Source organism: Dendrobates tinctorius, unplaced genomic scaffold (genome assembly GCF_039654945.1).
Source record: "Dendrobates tinctorius isolate UK_male_01 unplaced genomic scaffold, ASM3965494v1 ptg000206l, whole genome shotgun sequence".
Lineage (NCBI taxonomy): Eukaryota > Metazoa > Chordata > Amphibia > Anura > Dendrobatidae > Dendrobates > Dendrobates tinctorius.
This window is the reverse complement of record NW_027361873.1, coordinates 271694-294665: the sequence shown is the minus strand read 5'-3', so window position 1 is coordinate 294665 and position 22972 is coordinate 271694.

The window sequence follows — 22972 nt, the reverse complement described above, 5'->3', positions numbered from 1 at the left end:
AGAGAAAGAGAGTGAAGGAAAAATAAAGAAGAAATAAAAGAAAAAAAGAAAAAAAGCGCTACACGAACCCGCAGAAAAGGAACGAAAGAAAGTGATAGCCACTGTGTAATCCGCTACTCCAAGTGAGCAGAGGAGAAGTTGCTGAAAGAGAGGAAGAAAAAGAATAAGAATAAAAATGGGAGCCATTATGGGAAAATATATGATAAAAATGATGTGAATATTATTAGAAGTGAATGTGTTAAAATCTTTATTAGTATATAAAATGCAGTAAAAATTGGATGAATAAAAATATATATCAATAAAAAATATATATGAGTAAAAATTATATATGACTGAAATATGAATAAAAACAAGTCTGACCCAATGTAAGAATAAAGAATTAATAAAAATACAAATGGTGAGAAATTAATAGAGACAAGGATGGATGTCTGATAAACTAATTGGAATCGCTGGTGAAGGAACGCTTCTATAGACAGTCCTGAGGGCAGAGGCACACAGAAGAGGGAGCAGATTCAGGGAGGGAAATATGCACGGAGGATCAGAAGGAGAAAGATCGCGTCCAGAGGAAGAAGGAAAAAGAAGCAGGAACAGGAGAGTCCCGCACCCTGAAAGTGTAAAACAAATAAAGCAAGTGCAATAAAATTATATTATTATAAAAGCAATAACTTACACACAATAAAACTACAGAAGATAAAACCAGAAATAGTAAAAGAGGCATGACAGGTTCAGAGAGCGGTGGCCAGAGTTGAAACATAAAAACGCAATCTTAAAAATATGTTGTACAAAAAAATATATATAAGAATAAACTTTATTAAACTCAATATCTATTTAAAAAAATTTTAGACAAGGGGATGAGCAGTAAATTTATTTTTATAGGAAGACTTCAGTGATTTCGTTAAGACCATTAGGTCTTAAAGTATTCAGCCTATAAATCCAAAAAACTTCCTTTCTGTTAAGTGACCCCATTCTGTCAGTAATATTATTTGGAATATGTTCAATGGGGCTGATTTCTTCCTCTCTTTCAGCAACTTCTCCTCTGCTCACTTGGAGTAGCGGATTACACAGTGGCTATCACTTTCTTTCGTTCCTTTTCTGCGGGTTCGTGTAGCGCTTTTTTTCTTTTTTTCTTTTATTTCTTCTTTATTTTTCCTTCACTCTCTTTCTCTTCTCTATCTTTTATCTGGGAACACACCAAATGAATTAATTCTGTTGGATGTATTAAGTTTTTAAACATTTACACTGATGATCTCTGACCTTTATCCCCTTCCCAACATGTGACTCTTGGCGCCAATATTTGAACTGTGTATGTATAAAACCGGCAATGTCTTTACCTGCCTGTACATGTCATCCCCTGAGGAAGAGGTTTTATGACCTCGAAACGCGTTGGGAAATAAATATATTAAGTACACAACTTGTGAGGATTGATGGTCTGGCAGCGCACGTTTTAATCCATAAAAGTCCTACTAGTGAATCTGAAGATTTATGGCCACAGCGTGGTCATTTGGATGTGCAGCAAGCTGACCGCATTTCTTTATGCTTGTTACTCTCCTATATACGGTGAGTATAAATCACTATTTGATATCTTGGTTTTCTCAGATAAGACCCTATTGCGCTTTTTTTCCTTGCAGTTTCAATTATTCAAGATAACGGTTAGGAACTCTTACCCGCTTCCCCTCATCCCGGACTTATGTAACCAGTTAGCTGGGGCCCAATGGTTCTCCAAGTTAGATCTGCGGGGGGCCTACAATCTGATAAAGGTTCGGGAAGGGGACGAGTGGAAAATGGCATTCCTCACATCAGAAGGACTCTTTGAGAACCTGGTAATGCCATTTGGGTTAACTAATGCACCCGCTATTTCCCAAAATTTCATCAATGTTGTATTTTCTGATCTGATAGGCTGTTTTGTTATTATTTATTTGGATGATATTTTGGTGTATTCCCTGGACAGTCAATCTCACTTGCAACATCTAAAGACAGTTCTCCAGAGACTCAGGGAGAACCAATTGTTCGCTAAATTGGAAAAATGTTCGTTTTTTGTACAGGAGCTGTCTTTTTTGGGGTTGATTATGTCCTGTGAGGGGTTTCGTATGGATCCTAAGAAGGTGCTGGCGATCGCTGACTGGGTTCAGCCTCGAGATCTCAAGGGGCTCCAGCGCTTCTTAGGATTTGCGAACTATTACCTGAGATTCATTAAAGGTTTCTCACAAGTGGTTAAACCACTCACGGATCTTACCCAGAAGGGAGCTGATGTAAAAAATCGGTCTGTACTCACTAAGGAATCCTTCTCAGCGATTAAGAAATGTTTCATGTCTGCCCCGGTGTTGGTACAACCTGACCCGTCCAAACCATTCATTGTGGAGGTGGATGCTTCTGAAGTGGGGGTGGGGGCTGTGCTGTCCCAGGGTCCGGCCACCCTTACCAATCTCAAACCCTGTGCCTTCTTCTCCAAGAAGTTCTCTTCAGCTGAGAAAAACTATGATGTAGGCAATAGAGAACTTTTTGCGGTCAAGCTGGCGTTTGAGGAATGGAGGCACTTTTTGGAAGGGGCGGCTCACCCTATCACGGTTGTCACGGATCACAAAAATTTGGCATACCTTGAATCTGCTAAGAGGCTTACTCCTAGACAGGCCCGTTGGTCACTTTTTTTTTCACGATTTCAGTTCTCAATTACTTTTCGACCGGGGTCCAAAAATGTCAAAGCGGATGCCCTGTCCAGAAGTTTTGACCCAGTGTCTCCCCCTGAGCCGCCGTCCTCCATTCTTCCCCCAGGGGTGGTAGTGGCGGGGGTCTCAACTGAGTTGGAACGAGAAATCCTAAGGGCTCAGGCGCTAGCTCCGGCAACCAGGCCAGGCGATAAACTGTTTGTTCCAGATTCATTGCGGCCTAGACTTCTGCAGGAGTTTCATGATTCTAGGCTGAGTGCTCATCCAGGTATCACGGCCACTAGAGAGGCAGTAGCCAGGGGTTTTTGGTGGCCTTCATTAAGGTCCGATGTCAAGGAATTTGTTTCTGCTTGTGGCATGTGTGCCCGTTCCAAAAGCTCGCATAACCGACCGGCTGGGGAACTCATACCTTTACCGGTTCCTGATAGGCCATGGACTTATCTTTCCATGGATTTTATTACCGGCCTTCCACCTTCCAGGGGCAATACCGTGATCTGGGTGGTGGTGGATAGGTTTTCTAAACAGGCCCATTTCATTCCCTTGGCAGCATTACCTTCAGCAGAAACATTGTCAAGGTTGTTTGTGCAGCATGTGGTCCGATTGCATGGGGTACCCCTGAATGTTGTGTCTGACAGAGGTGTGCAGTTTGTGGCCAAATTTTGGAGGGCGTTCTGTATGAAATTGGGCATCTCACTCTCCTTCTCGTCGGCATATCACCCGGAGAGCAATGGTCAGACAGAACGCACCAATCAATCCCTGAAACAAATTCTCAGGTGTCTGACCTCCGCCAGACAGGAGGATTGGTGTGATGCGTTACCATTGGCTGAATTCGCTTTTAACAACCGGGTGAGTCAGTCCACCAACATGTCCCCATTCCTGATTAACTATGGCTTTAATCTGCATTTTGGGGAGTTTTCTTGGGTGGATTCCGGTTGTCCAGGAGCAGAGGGGTCCGTTCAACGGTTAAAAAACTTCAGGGCTGAAGTCCGGCGTAATATCTCTCGGGCCCAGGGGAGATACAAATATTTTGCGGACAAAAAGAGAGCCTCGGGAGACATGTTTCAGGTGGGAGAGAAGGTTTGGCTCTCCACACGTAACATCAACTAAAAAGGTACCATCAGTTAAGTTGGGACCAAAGTTCATTGGTCCGTACGAGATTATGGAGATAGTCAACCCTGTGGCACATAGGTTGCGTCTCCCCGCCTCCTTAAAAATATCTAATGTGTTCCATAAGTCTCTGTTGAAACCCGCAGGATCTGTCAAAGAGAACTCCGAGACTGTTGTTCCTCCAGTGCTGGTGGAGGGTCAATTGGAGTATGAGGTCGGACATATTGTGGACTCTCGGCTGGTGCTCCGCTCTTTGCAGTACCTGGTCCACTGGAAGGGATATGGACCAGAAGAGCGCTCATGGGTCCCTGCTCGCTCGGTACATGCAGATTGCCTGGTTCGGGCTTTCCATGCCAAGTACCCGGGGAAGCCTGGGGGTCCAGAGGCCCCCCGTTGAGAGGGGGGTACTGTCATGATCCCAGTGCAGGTTTTTGAGCTGCACACCGGGGGTTAATGTCTGGAGCTCTGCGCAGGTTTTTACCTGCACACTTGGGGTTAATGATTGTGGCCTCTTTCTGGTTCTGGGAGAGCTTCTTAAATCCCAGGGAAGCTTCAATCCCTGCCAGTTATACTTTTGCCTTTGGCCTAGTGTGATGACCCCCGTGTGCCTGTGTGTTGCTATAGCTTGTTTATATGGTTCTGATCCGGCTCTGTTTCCCGTTGTGAGTATGCCTGTTGACTTTGTACTGCGTTATTATCTATGTATGACTCATTGCCTGTGACCTGACTACTCTCTGCTCGCCCCTTTGGTACCTTGTAGCTATATCTGTGTACAACTCATTGCCTGTGACCTGACTAATCTCTGCTCGCCCCTTTGGTACCTTGCAGCTATCTCTGTGTGTGACTCATTGGCTACGTCCTGACTATTCTCCCTGTCTATGCCCCTTGGTAACTTTGTCTCGCAGTTACTCTGCTAGGAGTTCTCTTGCAGCACCTAGCTCTGTGGAGTTTAGGCCACGCCTCTAGCAGTCACGTGCTTCAGGTCCTGCGGCTCTGAAGTACGCATCTACTCGGTTGCTGCCCGCTCCACAGGTATCTTTGAGCACTGTTTCGCTTTACTCAGGACACGCGCACTGGCTCAGTGAGCAAGGTTAGTGCGGTGTTTCTGACACTCCATTCTTCAAACGCCAATTTGACCGCAAGAAGCTCTCTATTGCCTACGTCGTAAATTTGTTTCCGCAGCAGAGAACTTCTTGGAAAAGAAAGCACATGGCCTGAGGTTGGTTAGAGTCTCAGGCCCTTGGGACAACACCGCCCCCACCCCCACCTCAGAGGCGTCCACTTCCATGATGAATGGTTTGGACGGATCTCGCTGTACTAACACGGGAGCAGACATAAAGCTTCTTTTCAGGGTCACAATGGCCTCTTTTGCGAGCGAGGACCAGTTTCTCACATCCGCACCTTTACAAGTAAGATCTGTGACTGGTTTGACCACCTGTGAAAACCCCTGAATAAATTTGCGGTAATAATTGGCGAACCCCAAGAAGCACTGAAGACTGGGGCATTGGTAAGACCAAACGGCATGACTAAATATTCAAACAGTCCCTCGGTCGTGAGGAATGCGGTTTCCATTCATCCCCCTCCCGAACCCTTATCAAATTATATGCCCCCCGAAGATCCAGTTTGGAGAACTATTTTGCCCCTGAAAGTTGGTTACACAAATCGGGAATCAACAGAAGGGGGTACGTATTTCGTACAGTAATCTTGTTGAGCTCACGAAAATCAAGGCAGGGACGTAAACCACCATCTTTTTTCTTTACAAAAATAAACCCTGCCGCCACAGGTGAGACTGAGGGACGTATGTGTCCTTTGCGAAGACTCTCAGCAATGTAATCTTTCATGGCCAAGCGCTCAGGGCCAGATAAATTAAACAGACGGGCTTTAGGCAATTTAGCCCCCAGGACTAACTCGATAGCGCAGTCAAAGGGTCTATATGGCGGCAACGTCTCGGCCTCGCTTTCAGAGAACACATCTTCGAATTCTTTCAGGTACTCCGGAATACCTTCCAGCTCGACAGATGACACAGATAACAGGTTCAACCAATAGTGCAGACTTATCACATAACATCGAATCATTAAACCCCTACTGAACAATCTCCCCCATTTTCCAGTTAATGACTGGGTTATGGCGTTGTAACCAGGGCATGCCCAACACCAATCCGGCTGGTAGATTGTCCAGAACCAAACAACTTAATTTTTCTACATGGGTAGTGCCCACTTTGAGAGAAAACAAGTCAGACATAAAGAGAATTCCCTCTTTAGTGAGGGGGGAGGAGTCAATGGCCACCACTTTGATCGGAACCTTAAGTCTAACTGTCCCTATCTTACAGCGTGTGACCAATTGGGAGTCAATGAGATTGATGGATGATCCGCAGTCCACGAAAGCTGTAGAGGGAAAACAACAATTGTCCACTAACAGTTCCACATGAAGCAACACCTTAGAAAATGAGGAAAATGGTACCTGAGGGTCTGAGTAGTCTCCCCGCTGACTACCCAGACGTAGTCGTTTCCCGTCGACCGGGTTGAGAATGGACAATCAGGACACTCCCTTTTCCAATGTCCCGTTTTACCACAGTAGAAGCATAACTGCTTTTCTCTCCGGCGCTGTCCCTCCTTTTCCTTCAGGGAGAGAGCCCCTACGTCCATGGGCACAGAAACAGTCTCTTTTCCACTAGGGAACAATGGAGTCTCTGCCTGCATCACCCCCCTGGCCTGCAGCCTGCGGTCCATCTGGACGGCCTGGGTCATGGCGTCCTCGAGTGATTTAGGTGGGGGATGTAATGCCAAGGCATCCTGTAACCCGCTCAGACAAGCCTCTGCGAAAGAGTACTCGGAGTGCGGCGGCGTCCCAAGAGACCTCTGCGGCCCAGCGGCAGAATTCTGTACAAAACCACTCAGCCGAGTGTTTCTCCTGACAGACACTCATCACCATGTCCTCTGCCAATCGCACTCGGTCCGGCTCATCATATATGTGCCCGAGGGCCTCAAAAAACGCATTCGCAGAGACTCTCAGGGGCAGTAGGAGGAAGGGAGAAAGCCCAAGCTTGTGGGGACTGTTATGAATGGGTCGCCGAGGAGGAAAAAAACAACACAAGCTAAGTCTCAGAAAACCAGAGAGGTTGGTAACTATGCAGACTGCAGATCCCTGATCCTAACCACGCAACTAGCAGCAGTCGTGGAGCGTTCCTACGATGGTCCTAGATGCCTCGTCACAACCGGAGAGATAAATAAGCCTAAAGCAGGAAAAGAGGAAAACTAACTGCCCCAGAGCAGACCCCAAAGGAAAGACAGCCCCCCACATGTATTAACGGTAAAACAAGATGAAAACACAAACAAAGGCAGGAAAATAGGCTGAGCAAACGATGGGGCCAAACTAACTAGAAAGGACAGGAAAGGAAAGACACTGTCTGCAATCTGCCAAAAACCCTACCAAAAATAATGTCCAACACATCTGATAGCAAAATTAACCCTGAAGTCACTAGACTTCTCCCACTATATCAGCACTCTGAACCTAATACCACTGATTATGGTGGAAGATGAAGCCGGCAGGGTACCAATTGGATATGATATATACAGCAACACATGAAAATAAATAAAAACACCTTTATTAAAATATAAATGGGTGTACACTTAGAATGAATAAAAAGGCTTCCCAAATAAATGCATGGTGTTAAAATATGATAAATTTCAACATGGGGTTAAATAAATACCCATGTAAAACAGGCTCAATGCTATACAAAAAAAATTAATAATAACTGTACACTTCTTGAGGCCCCCAAAAGATTGTGCATACGAGGTGCAATAACACAAAACTGTGCAATAAAAATAATAAACAAGAATAAAAACAATGATGAATAACCAAAAAATATATATATGCAGTGCACAACTAAAACAATAACCACTGCTGTGCATTCAATGTGCAATAAAATAGTGCTATAAAAAATAATAAAAAATAGATGATGTGCAGTGCACAATTGAAAAAATAACACTGTCGTAGTGCCACACAATGTGGAGAGGAAAAATGGGAGCTAAAGGTGAAAAAGGAAATACCTGATGAGCCAGTAATTAGTGCCTGGGAATGCCTGAGAACGCGCCCCGACGCGCGTTTCGGAATAGATCTGCCTTCATCAGGGGGTGGTGGTATATCAGCACTCTGAAATATTCTGAGACAGAGCAAAAAGAGGCCAATCTAATAAGGGACAAAAAAAGACAAATTGGCAAATACAGATAAATAAGAGTGGAAACTCAGCACAGCCCAGCCGGGCTGGCTGATCACACAAAAAACTGAATTGACCAACAAGAGCAAGTGTGAACATTAGCAAAAACAAACTTAACTAGAGAAGACTGGAACAGAGCTGAGTCCAAGACCTGAGAAGCAGACTGAATCACCAGCACCAGGATAGGGCGTCGGCTGTCTTAAATCCAGTCTGATACTCCAGAGATCCAATCGTTATCCTCCTCATCAGGTGGCAGATCACTACCAATTAAACCAACCTCACTACCTCCTGTCACCACCAGAGGGAGAACGGAAGGAGAACTCTCAACTGGAGGAGCAGAAAATGAGCTCATAACAGTACCCCCCCTTGAGGAGGGGTGACCGAACCCTCATCCATGCCACCAGGCCGATCAGGATGGGCCCGGTGAAAAGCATGAACCAATTTATTGGCATGAATATTAGAGGCCATATCCATTCCATTTGACCAAATACTGGAGTCTCCGTCTAACCAAACGAGAATCCAATATTTTCTCTACCTCATATTCGACATTGCCTTTAACCAATACAGGGTCAGGAGGTGCCGCCACAGGAACTACTGGCTCAACAAACCTCTTCAACAGTGATTTGTGAAATACGTTATGGATTTTGAACGTAACTGGAAGGGCCAATCGAAAAGAAACAGGATTAAGAATCTCCAAAATCCTATAAGGTCCAATAAATCTTGGCTTAAACTTTGGAGATGCAACCTTCATAGGAATATTCTTAGACGACAACCAAACCATATCACCCACTTTAAACCGGGGACCAATGGTCCTATGCTGGTTGGAAAAACGCTGGGCCTTTTCCTGAGAGAGTGACAATTTATCCACCACTTGGTCCCATATCTGCTGCATTCTCACAACCACAGTGTCCACACCTGGGCAGGACGAAGATTCCACTTGCCCTGAAGAGAATCGAGGATGAAACCCAAAATTACAGAAAAAGGGTGACCTCAAAGTGGCAGAACTAGCTCTATTGTTCAGCGCAAATTCGGCCAAGGGCAAAAATGAGACCCAAACATCTTGATCAGTAGATATAAAACATCTTAAATGAGACTCCAGGGTCTGGTTTGTTCTCTCAGTCTACCCATTGGTCTGGGGATGAAACGCGGAGGAGAAGGATAACTGAATTCCCAGATTGGAACAAAAGGCTTTCCAAAATCTGGAAACAAACTGGACCTCTCTATCGGACACAATGTTCTCAGGAATCCCGTGTAATCGAACCACCTGTTGTAAAAACAAGGGTACCAACTCAGCGGAAGATGGCAACTTTGGGAGTGGTACAAGATGGACCATCTTCGAAATTCTATCACAAATTACCCAGATAACAGTCATTCTCTGAGAGACAGGAAGATGAGAAATAAAATCCATTGAGATATGGGTCCATGGCCTCTTGGGCACCGGCAGGGGCATCAGCAACCCACTAGAACAAGAACAGGGTTTAGACCGAGAACAAGTCCCACAGGACTGTACAAAATTCCTGACATCACGAGATAAGGCAGGCCACCAAAACGACCGACTCACCAAATCTCTGGTACCAAAAATACCTGGATGACCAGCCAATGCGGAGCAATGGACTTCAGACATCACTCTCTTTCTCCACTGGTCAGGAACATACAATCTTCCCATAGGGCAACGCTCAGGTTTATCCTCCTGAAATTCCTCCAGGGCGCATCTCAAATAGGGCGAAATGGCAGAAACTACCCCCTCACCTAGGATAGTAGTAGGCTCGGGCACATTAAGAGAATCAGCAAAGAAACTCCTAGAAAGGGCGTCTGCCTTAACATTCTTAGTGCCCGGAAGAAAAGAGACCACAAAATTAAATCGTGTGAAAAACAAGGCCCATCTAGCCTGTCTAGGATTCAAGCGTTTGGCCGACTCCAGATAAGTCAGATTCTTGTGATCGGTGAGGACCACAAATTGATGTCTAGCTCCCTCCAACCAATGTCTCCACTCATCAAATGCCCATTTCATGGCCAACAATTCCCGATTCCCCACGTCATAATTGTGTTCAGATGGGGAGAACTTTCAAGAAAAGAAGGCACAGGGATTCATCTTAGAAGTCACAGGGTCTTTTTGGGACAAAACAGCTACTGCACCAATCTCAGAAGCGTCTACCTCCACTTGAAATGGAAGTGAGACATCAGGTTGCCGTAAAACTGGAGCTGAAGTAAATCTCCGCTTAAGCTCCTGAAATGCTGAGACAGCCTCAGGAGACCAATTCAGCACATCAGCTCCCTTCTTGGTCAGATCAGTCAGTGGTTTGACAATACTAGAAAAATTACCTATAAATTTACAATAGAAATTAGCAAAACCCCAAAACTTCTGAAGAGCCTTCAAAGAAGTAGGCTGAACCCAATCATAAATGGCCTGTACCTTGGCCGGGTCCATTTCAATAGTCGATGGAGATAAGATAAATGCCAAAAATGAAATCCTCTGTACACCAAAGAGACATTTCGATCCCTTAACAAACAGGGAATTCTCCCTCAAAATCCGGAACACAGTCCGGACATGTTCCACCTGGGAATCCCAATCACTAGAAAAAATCAAAATATCATCCAGATAGATGATCAAAAACTTATCCACAAAGTCTCGAAAAATATCATTCATAAAGGACTGGAAGACAGAAGGGGCATTAGAGAGCCCAAAAGGCATCACCAGGTACTCAAAATGTCCCTCCGTAGTATTAAACGCCGTCTTCCATTCATCCCTGTGCTTGATGCGAATAAGATTATACGCCCCCCTGAGGTCAAGCTTAGTAAACCAGCAGGCACTCTTAACTCTGGAGAATAAATCAGACATCAGAGGTAACGGGTACTGATATTTAACCGTCATCTTGTTAAGGGAACGATAATTAATACACGGTCTTAATGAACCATCTTTCTTGGCCACAAAAAAAACCCAGTGCTTAAAGGTGATGAGGATGGTCTAATATGACCCTTCTCCAATGACTCCTTAATATAGGATCGCATAGCATCATGTTCGGGTACTGATAAGTTGAAAAGCCGACCCTTGGGAAATTTACACCCAGGCATCAACTCAATTGCACAGTCATAACTCCTATGAGGGGGCAAAGACGCAGACTTACTCTCACTAAATACATCAGATAAATCAGCCAGATAATCAGGAATATCATGAGACTGAGGAGAGGTGGAGAAAACAGGAGCGTCCCTAAGAACACACTGACAACCCCAACTCACCACAGACACAAATCTCCAATCCAAAACTGTGTTATGAGTTTGCAACCAGGGGAAACCCAGAACAATAGTATCATGCAAATTGTGCAGCACCAAAAATTTACAATTTTCTTGGTGGTCTGGGGCAACTCGCATTATCACCTGGGTCCAAAACTGAGGTTTATTCTCTGCCAAAGGAGTGGCATCAATACCCCTCAAAGGAATAGGCGTCTGCAGAGGTGTCATGGACAAACCACAACGTTTAGCAAAGTCCAAATCCATCAGATTCAGAGCTGCTCCTGAATCCACAAAAGCCTTAGTGGAAAACGTGGACAAGGAGCAGATCAGAGTAATTGCCAAAAGGAACTTAGGTTGTACACTGCCCACAGCAAATGTGTGTGCAAAAGGTTTCTCTCGTTTAGGGCAGACAGAAATAGTATGAGAGGCGTCTCCACAGAAAAAACACAGCTTATTATGCCTACTAAACTCCTGTCGTTGCGCCCTAGACAAAACCCCATCACATTGCATAGGTTCTGACATTTGTTCAAAAGGTGGCAGCTCCTCCCGTGTAGTTCTACGTTCACGTAAACACCGATCAACTTGAATGGCTAATGACATAGAGCCATCCAGACCAGAGGGAACAGGAAATCCCACCATAACATCTTTTACGGTCTCTGATAAACCTTTCCGAAAGAGGGCTGCCAATGCACTATCATTCCATGTAGTAAGGACCGCCCACTTTCGGAATTTTTGACAGTATAACTCTGCAGGATCCTGACCCTGGTTTAATGCCAACAGGGTTCTCTCAGCTTGATCAACGGCATTAGGTTCATCATACAACAACCCCAAGGCCTGAAAAAATGCATCCACATTAGTCAGAATAGGATTTTCAGGTGTCAGAGAAAACGCCCAATCCTTGGGATCGCCGCGCAGCAAGGAGATGACAATTTTAACCTGCTGCACAGAGCTCCCCGATGAGTTAGGCTTCAAGGCAAGAAATAATTCACAATTATTCTTAAAATTCAGAAATTTAGACCGATCCCCAGAAAACACATCAGGAGTAGGGATCTTGGGCTCAGCAGCACGTGACTGAATGAGGTAGGTGGAAATTCCCTATACTTCAGCAGCAAGTTGCTCCACACGATCAGACAGTTGCTTAATCTCCATTAGGAGAAAAAAAAATCCTCCTACGGCCCCAGAGAAAAAGAGGAAATCATATAGAAAAAAAAACATTCTGACACTTTTTTCTTTTTTTTTTTCCTTTTTAAAACAATTCTTTCCTGCTTTTGAGTACCCTAGAATCTGCGGTATGGCTGGTGATTCTGTTATGAATGGGTCGCCGAGGAGGAAAAAAACAACACAAGCGAAGTCTCAGAAAGCCAGAGAGGTTGGTAACTATGCAGACTGCAGATCCCTGATCCTAACCACGCAACTAGCAGCAGTCGTGGAGCGTTCCTACGATGGTCCTAGACGCCTCGTCACAACCGGAGAGATAAATAAGCCTAAAGCAGGAAAAGAGGAAAACTAACTGTCCCAGAGCAGACCCCAAAGGAAAGACAGCCCCCCACATGTATTGACGGTGAAGATGAAAACACAAACAAAGGCAGGAAAATAGGCTGAGCAAACGATGGGGCCAAACTAACTAGAAAGGACAGGAAAGGAAAGACACTGTCTGCAATCTGCCAAAAACCCTACCAAAAATAATGTCCAACACATCTGATAGCAAAATTAACCCTGAAGTCACTAGACTTCTCCCACTATATCAGCACTCTGAAATACTCCTGAATATAGACCTGAGAAGCAGACTGAATCACCAGCACCAGGATAGGGCGTCGGCTGTCTTAAATCCAGTCTGATACTCCAGAGATCCAATCGTTATCCTCCTCATCAGGTGGCAGATCACTACCAATTAAACCAACCTCACTACCTCCTGTCACCACCAGAGGGAGAACGGAAGGAGAACTCTCAACTGGTGGAGCAGAAAATTAGCTCATAACAGGGGACCCTCTTAACAGAGACATAATGACCCCAACCTTCTGACTTTCATCCCCAAAGGAACGTGGCCTCAAACTAAAGAAGAGTTTGCACCCCTCCATGAAGACCCTGAACTCCTTTTTGTTCCCAGAAAAGAAATCAGGCAGTTTAACAGGTGGTTCTGGGGACACCAAAACAACATCACTCGCCCCAGCCCCCAGAGACCCAGCCGCTAAAGCCCCCCGCACTGTCTCAGAAACGTGCTGCTGAGAACGAGCCAGAGCTTGCTACTCCAGAGATAAACCCTAAAACATCTGACTCATATTTTTCATTTGCTCAGCAAGAGATTGTATGGGATCCATATTTCTCAGCAGAGAAAGAAAAAAAAAAAACCCAAAAGCTTAGCGGTCAGTTATAATGTCAGGATTCTGTCAGCGCCGGCGTGCAGCCTCCGCTGAGCAGGGACTCACCCGCACTGTAGGGGGGCCGGGGTCAGGTACAGCCGGAAAGTACAGATACACAGGACCTGTGTACGCTGAAGATTAGCAAGCAGTTACAGGACCTACGGTCATGTGACTGCAAGGGGCGGGGCTTAGCGTCCTACTTTCAGAGATGGCAGGACACTATACAGAAATACTCAGAGTCAGGCCAAACGAAGGTCATACACAGAGATATCAGTAAAGTACCAGGGATGAGACAGAACGGATAGTCAGGGCCAAGCAGAAGTCAAAACCAAACAGACATAGAAGGTACCAAGCAGAATCCAAAGCAATATCCAGAGAACAGACCGAGTCGTACACAGAGAATCAAGCAACCAGAACACAGCACAAACACACTCAGGGGTCACTACACAATGCCAAGGGCGAAAGTATAACTGACGGGGATGGGAGCGTCCTGAGGCTATAAGAAGCCTCTCCCAGAACCATGGAGAGGCCACAATCATAGCCCCATGTGTGCAGGTAAGCCTGCACTGGTATCACAACCTTTAACCCCAGAAATGCCAGTCATCAGCACTGGTTCCAGACACTAACCCCACATGTGCGAGTCAAACCCGCACTGAGATCATGACATCTGCAACATTATTATTGTCTGTATTGTTAGGGTTCAAAATAATGCTTACTACTGGGTTGCCAGTCTGTTCGATCCAGGGTACAAAAGTATATTTTGCCAGTTGCTCCCCCCAAAAAGGGACGCACCAATGCTGCAGTATCAAAACATGCTTGAAGACTATCTTCCCCAAGACAGCAGTGAGGCACACAGTGTGCATCATAGTGATAGACTTCCAACCCCAGGAACATTGAGTCGTCAAAGCAAAAACATTAGCAGCCTTGTAGCCCTGAAGCCCTCCGGGGTTCCAACCCCACCAAGGACAGTATCTGCAAGGAGTTTGTATGTTCTCCCTGTGTTTGTTAGGGTTTCCTCTGAGTACTCATTTTTCATCCCACACTCCAAAGACATACTGATAGGAAATATACATTGTGAGACCCAATGGAGACATTGCCACTAATGTCTGTAAATATCTGTAAAGCGCTGTGGAATTATTGGTGCTATATAAGTGAGTATAAAATAAATAAATAGAAATTGATGCCACTTTTTAGTGGTAACTGCCCATAATTTTTGGAATTGTTTGGTCTCCAAGTTGAGTCTTTTTCATTTGTGTTGCCTGACTTTAGCACAGCTCTCAGAGCACCAGGTCTACACTTGTCACTCATCCACCAGTTACTGATCAAACGTTAAGCAAGAAATACTGCTCCTAGCCCTGTCCAATGCTTAAATGTGGCATGGTTTAAGAACCACACAATTAGCAAAATAATTTATATTGTGAAATGTGGACTCCTGGCTGGAGCACAATACCAGCAAAAAATAATTAAAATATAATATGTAGCCGGCTTTATCTAGCACTGTAGTAACAGAAAAAAATTGATTTTTTTACTATGGACGAGCCTTGGATACAGCGGAATCTCAAATGTGGCCAAATATTTGTAGCACGGTAGTAACAGAACAAATGTATATTTTATCATGTGTACCCCTGTATGGAGAACAATATCATCACCCAAAATTTCAAACTGATATCTAGCCCGCTGTATAACATTACTAATAGAAGAAGGTATTTTTTTTACTGTGAAAGAGGCCTGTATACAATAGAATATATGCTCAAAACAATTTAACCCCTTCCCGTACTATTCCATCCATGTGACCTGGGACCTAAGTCCCAAGAATGGAATAGTACGTCCAACGCGATCAGCGGCGCTCACGGGGTGAGGGCCGCTGATTGCGCTCAGGTGTCAGCTGATTATCACAGCTGACACCCGGCACTATGTGCATGGGGCGGTCACGGACTGCCCCCGACACATTAACCCCCGTCATACTGCGATCAAGCATGATCGCAGTGTACCGGGGGCACAGGGAAGAATCGCACAGGGAGGGGGCTTCCTGCGCGCTTCCGAGACCCACAGATGAGCGCGATGTGCTCGGAGCATGCTGCGATTTGCTGCGATTTTCGCCAATGCAAGTCAATGGGTGCGATTAAAAAAATGGACCAAAAATGGACCATCCGTTTTCAACGGATACATTACTATTCTGTGGCATAGAGCACTGTAAGTGATCCTGTAAATGACTGTAGAAAAATAGTTGCTGCGAAAAAAACGGATTGCAAACGGATGTAAAACAGATAGAATACGGATGGAAGGATTAAAAATCGCATAAAAATCGCATGACGCTCGCATAGCACTCCACCCTTTTTTACAGTCCAGAAATCGGACCGTTTTGTTTTAATCGCCAGTGAGTATGAGCCCTTAACCCTTATAACTTCCTAAAAAAAAAAAAAATTGTTCCAATATTGTGCTGATGTAAAGTAAACATATGGGAAATGTTACTTATTAAGTTTTTTGTGTGCCATATCTCTGTGATTTAAGGGCATAAAACTTCAAAGTTGGAAAATTGCAAAATGTTCAAAATTTTCACCAAATTTCCATTTTTTCACAAATAAATGCAAGTCCTATCAAAGAAAATTTACTCCTATCATGAAGTACAATATGTCACGAGAAAACCGTGTCAGAATCACTGGGATCCATGGAAGCGTTCCAGAGTTATTACCCCATAAAGGGACAGTGGTCAAAATTGTAAAAATTGGCCTGGTCATTAACATGCAAACCACCCTTGGGGGTAAAGGGGTAAAGCACATTAAGCTAGGTCCCCCTCTGTCGCTGCCTGAGACACTGTGATTGGCCACTGCCTGCTGGATGTTTTCCAAGTAGGGGCTAATGCTTGCATAATTATTATGGGCATTCTGCTATTGTAATTCAGTAGCATATTTTTTTTGCAAAATAAAGTCACTAATATTGCTGAAATAAAACAAAAAATGGAAGGCGTGCACAAACAGCACTGATATTTTTCACACCTGCTTGATGTCTAATTTGACATACAAGCCTCCCCATCACTGGCCTATTGCCCCTTCTATTTCTATGCCGTTTACCTAGCATTTCTTGGTTGCTCATTTTAAGGAAGGGGAAAAATGTGTTGAAAAATAGAAGAGAAGTAAAGTGAAAACAAATCTATAGGCTTAGGAGACCTCAGCATGTCAGACAAATCTCTTCAAGGCAATTGAAATCTTTGGAGTATGAATCAATTCAGTGTAAATCAAATTTATAGGGAAAATTCAGCAAAGCTGGTAAATTCAAATTTAAAAAACACTCATCACTATTTGCCATTATCACTTACATTATATTTTACCTGAACATTTCACATGAATCACACGTTTAATAAGAAAAAAAATGTATAACAAAGAGCAAAATAATTAACAAATGAATATCTATGTTATACAGTGGTTTTTATCTCAAGGAAATGTGGATGTAGATGAATGCCACATGACCACAGTCATCCGGTTTCATTGATGTCAGAGGCTCTTGAGTTCTGTGAAAGTTGGGCAGTAACAGTTTTTGCATAAGGAAGTTGAAAGCTACTTACAAAAGATGATAAAGAAATCATGTCTTTCTTACAAACAATGAGGAAGAACTAAATTAATTTAAAATGTTAAACACTGAAAAAGTATATAGCTGTGAACAAGACTCCATATAATATTTTTCCCTTAGAAAATAAGGAATTTTTACTAATGTGCTTTTTAACTAAAAATAATTGCCATCTTTCCTAAGGTCTCAATTAACAGAAGTGAAAATATTTTAAAACACTTTTTCCATTTTTGCTTTATCACAGCCTGTATTAAAGATAAAAATAGATTCCTGCAATTTCCACACTGGCCACTTGGACTTTTTAAAAGTCTAACTTCCTATAGTTTCAGGTAATCCACATGCACAAAGTGTAGGGATTCACTCGCTCTGGTAAGCATTAAGCATTAAGCATTAGTCCTTAGGCAACGTTCACACAGGCAATGCAGTTTTGGTTCCAACACATGCAGTTTTTATTGCTTTCCAGAGGTTAAACAGCTTCAAAATAAAAAAAATCATAAACATAAATCACTAGCCTTGTGCAGGCACCAACTAAACAGTATAGACCCTTACTGCTACAGACACCCTTAGATCAAATTAACCCCAGTTAGGTCAAACTTAACTACTATCGTCCACAACACCCACTGATACTAGCACTTTGGTGCACACAGCCTGTGCAGACTCTTCTCAAAAAGATTCTGTCTTCTCTTTTCAACTTCAAAACACATCCAAGCTGCTCAGCCTCCTCAGCAGACTGTCTTAGATGAACGCCTAGTCTATTTATATGCAGAGCTAGCCAGGTGTACTAATCAAAGCCTGCAGAGCTATGATTTCCCTCTAGTGTACCTGCCATTGCTACAATAGCCATAATGAACAGACATATTGCAATCTATATAAGAAAATTGAAGTCTGGCAATTTTGCACCCTGGCAACTGTGAGGCTTTTTTTATATTTTAACTTTTCATTCCTATTGTTTCTGGAAATAACACATGTACATAGCTATGACTGTAAGACCCTGGCCCTCTTTTGTATTGAAGAATCTAATGAGCTTGTGCCAAGGTCAGTGTAAAGAGAAAGGGAGCAGGGTCAGCTATGATATCGCAGATTGTGAATGGTGGATTCAGTGTTATCAGCTCTATATACAGGTGTTAACTGTCACTGTAATCCTGCCTCTGAAGATAAGGAAACTGCAGTAAAATCTTCCTTTAAAGACAGGACGGTTGACTTTAAAAAAGCCACAGTGCTACTAATTTTGATGGTAATAAAGATCCTGATATTAAAAAATTGACTAATTTCTAAAAAAAAAAAAAAAAAATTCATGCAACACAAAAACATGATCTAAACAATAGGACATTTTCTGATGAGAGCTCCCCTTTAAGTTATCCTATTTTGTATATGAAGCCGTAAGCTTTACTATATAGTGATTGTACATGAAGTAAATAGGCAAATGCTTAAGAAAATTCAATGTCATTTATTCTGTGCAAATGTTTTACATTAAATAATCAAAATATAATAAATAATGACATAACCATCAAAAATACGAAGGCTGCATTCATAAGATACATAATACAATATATAATACTAAATCCCAACATTAAGATATCATGTTAGTCATAAATCCTAAAATGAAGAGATAATTTATTAATAACATAAATAGAAGAAATTAAAATTACAGTACATACATGACTAAATTCTAACATAAAAAGCCATAGTTTTAGAATTTAATAGTATTCACAATTACAGCAGGTACAATTACACAGTTATTATTTCCAGGAATGATCTCAAGCAAAGTAACAAATTCAAGTCAGTTGTTTTTATTATAAAAAAAATGGTTTATACTGATATTGCACATTCTTTTTAACAATTCTATGAATTTTACAGCTAACACCTAGTAGAGAAATACTATAAAAATCAGTGACAATCCATAGAGCAGCATTTGTTAGATACAATGAGGTCCAGTGCTATTGATTCAAATTTGCAAGATTTTCTAGAAAAAGTAAATGTCAATGCATATCATAAAAACCCTGCACACTGTTATATTTTACAGAACATCTACAAATATAGACCCAGATGGGAGGTCCACAAAACTGAAGACAAACGCTAGCACTAAAATTTGCTATTGAATCATCACCATTTAGTTCCTCTTTCTCCTTAATGAGAAAATGCTGGGAACAACAACTGTTTGATCTTTATGCTGTTACAAAACTTCCCATCAATGGGTTTACACAGTTTCAGTTGGGTTAAGCTCAAATATAATATTCATTATTCTTTTATGGAATTTAGAAAAACAAATCTATCTATGAGGCTAAGTTCACACAAGCGTTTAAAAATCAGTCTAGCGTCATCCACTATGCATTTTCATCTCAAGTACCATTCATATGCAATCCATATCTCATCCATTTTTATATGTCAGTGGTTATTAAAACTTACAAGAAGGAAAGGATAGGGCGCTTGAATTTCAACTGTTCAAACCTCCTATTCCCAAAAACAGTTGGGAGATCAATACACATAGGATTGTAGGCATATTATTCCACCAAACTGGCAAGTAAAGGGTAACCGTCATTTTAATTTTTATTTAATAAATCAATAGTGCTCATGAAAATAGGCTACTTTGTAAAAAATTGTATCTTATCAGAATAATCTGCTTTTTTTTTTCTCCGCCAGGACTTGTCATTTTCAAAGTTCTCAATTCATGGGTAAAATCTGTATTCAGTGAAGACAGACTTTCCCATTACTGAAACAGGAGATGGCGGCTGCTACTGATAAGATTGTATGTGAAGGCTAGGGCTGAGGAAGAGGGATGAGCTAGAGGTAAAGCGCATCACTCCTCCTCCCTTATTCTAAATACTTAGAATTTTATCAGTAAGAATTGATGCAGGAAAGATATATATCTTTGTACCGTGTTAGCCAGTAGATAGAAGAATATTTGGAATTGAGTCCTCAGTGGTTGATACCTTTTAATGGCTAACTGAAAAGATGGTAGCAAATTGCAAGCTTTCAAGACTACTCAGGTCTGTTCATCAGGCATATAGACTAATGCAAAATCTAAAGAATCACATATTTATACATAAGGCAGCACAGAAAGAAATTATGAAATAGATAAGACAAGTGATGTGAAGCAGAACTGTCATTATGGGAGAATGATAAACAGTTGTGTCCATAAATATTGGAACAGTTCATAGATAAGGAGTGTGAAAGTTTTATTGTCCTCTGATTGGGATCTGGTTCTGTGTTGTGATGCCCCCACAAGGTCTGAGGAGCAAATTCCTTATTTGATGTAAAAAGACATAAATCCATGAATGTGTCGCATGGATTTATGTCTTTTTACATCAATTAAGGATTTTGCTCATCAGACCTTATGGGGACATCACAATCATGGACCAGACCCCAAACAGAGGACAATAAAACTTTCATACTCCTTATCTATGAACTGTTCCAATATTTATGGACACAACAGTTTATCACTCTCCCATAATGACTGTCATGTGCTGTGTTGTCTATAAATATGTGATTCTTCAGAAGTTGTATTAGTCTAGCCTAATGAAGAGACCTGAGTATTTGCAAAAGCTTGCAATGTGTTACCATCATTTCAGTTAGCCAGTAAAAGGTATCAACCACTTGGATCAGTAAGAATTGTCATCTATATCAGTAATATAATAACCTGTCTTCACTGAATACAGATTTTACACAGTAATTGTGAATTTTTAAAATTAATAATCAGTTCTGGTGGTGAAAGAAGCAGATTTCTCTGATAACATATATTACAAAGCTACTTATTTTCACGTGTAATATTAATTTATTAAATATAAACTAAAAATACAGTTACTGTTTAATAAATATATTACCTATGCAATAGTAGTGTAAGCCTGGACACAGGACCTGCTGGTGGGACTTGATGACTGTTCTACTAATTATTATAAAAAGTTAAAATCAGTTCACATGTATATACATTCAGTAATATCCATGAATGCTTTTCTTCAGATGTGCTCTACATAACTGGGTGCTCTGGAAAACACTCTTCGGTTAGTTGGATTAATAGTCCATCACATCGCTATAAATTAAAACTAGGCAAAATTAGCTAATCATAATATCCATATTAATAAATAAATAAATAAATAATTACAGTAACAAATATTATATTTGTAACAGTAAAAAGGGGTTGTCGGGAAGTTTTTCAATTATCCTAAGGCAGGAAATTTGACAAAATAACAAAATAACTCATACGTAAGAAAATTTACCACTCCTCCAACTAAGCTGCCTCAGTGGCGACTTTGGTTGCTGCTATTTGTCAGAAAGTGCTGATGATGCCAAGCATGTCCTCATCACTAATTCTTCCTTATATGGCTCAGAAATGTTAAAGACAATGGCTGGCTGCATTGGATAAGCATGTCACTTCTGCAGGATAACAAAGACTGATGGTACAACCAGGGACTTTACCAGGTTAGTGTGAACGCTTTGAGATGTTTTTTTCAAAGGCTTGGACAAACCCTTTAAAGGGAATCGGTCACCCCTTTTTTGAGATATCATATAATGATATCATTCAATTTTGTGTCACATAAGGATTCTCTTAGTACTTTTGCTTCCCCCTGACCAGGAGCAGTTGAATAAGCCCCGCCCAGCGGACCGGACTGCGGCAGTTTACATACATCTGAACCGATATAAAAAAGTTATTTATGCATGAAAGGTGCGGGGTCAGGGGGAAGAAAAAGTACTAAGAGAATCCTTATGTGACACACAATTGAATGATATTATTATATGATATCTCAAAAAAGGGGTGACAGATTCCCTTTAACTATTTCAGTTTAAAACATTAGATAAATAAGTAAAAGTAATAGTGGTTAGCTATTAAATCTCATGGTTTATGAGTAGCAAAACAACATAAATGAGAAAATGTAAGCAAGCATGTGATTTTGGTTTTGCAAGGGGTTCACTGCCCTACCTTTTGGGCGTAATGACTGCCTATGTGAATATTGTGCTTGTTAATATTATCTTGTGTCGGCAATATATGTGCCTCGATGTAAGTTCTCTTATCTATCCAGTAATAGATGAATGTGTATGTTGCTAGTTACTTGACCTCTACTTGCAGTTGTGCACACACTGGGTTAAACAGACCCTTAATGGTCATTAATTCATTGAGTAGCGCCTTGACTAATAATGTAGCCTATTACACAGAACTTTGTGGTTGCAATCTTCAGAGAGTTCTTTGTATAAATGTGCAAATATATATTTCTCAAACATATGCTGGTAGAAAGGGATATTACAAAACTGGTGGCTTGGAATCATGCCAACGTCACATCTTTGCAAAAGTTACTGGAGATTGGATTTAGTTGGTTGGTGGTTTATCTTTATATCATCCCATGCAATACGAGTAGATGAACAAAATCCAACAAAGTCTAAGTCTGCCTGACTTAAGGGGAGGAAAGAAGTCATTTCGAATCTGCTGGAATTTTCAAAACTATTTTATGAATAACTTCCAGGAAATCTATGTAAACATTTATCAGTCGACAGCATTCCGACTTTCTATAATAATGTTTTCTTCTGTTGGGAAGCTTAAATTTAGTCTGCAGCATTTTACGCATTTGTTCATCAAGCATTTCTTGCAAGGAAACTTTCTTCTCAATTATAAGTCTTAACAGATTGGAATCCAAAGCTTCACTCTTCTTACTTGCTACTTTTAGCTTCTCTGCATGCATGTACTCATCTTTTTCTCTTTCGAAAAGCAATTCAAAGGCTTTGCTGAAGAAATTTAGGCTTTCATTTATTCTTTGCAGTGGATTTTTCATATTCACAATGGTATCATTTGGGTAGGATTTTTTACAGTCATTTTCAGGAATTTCATGCTCTTCAAACTGAAA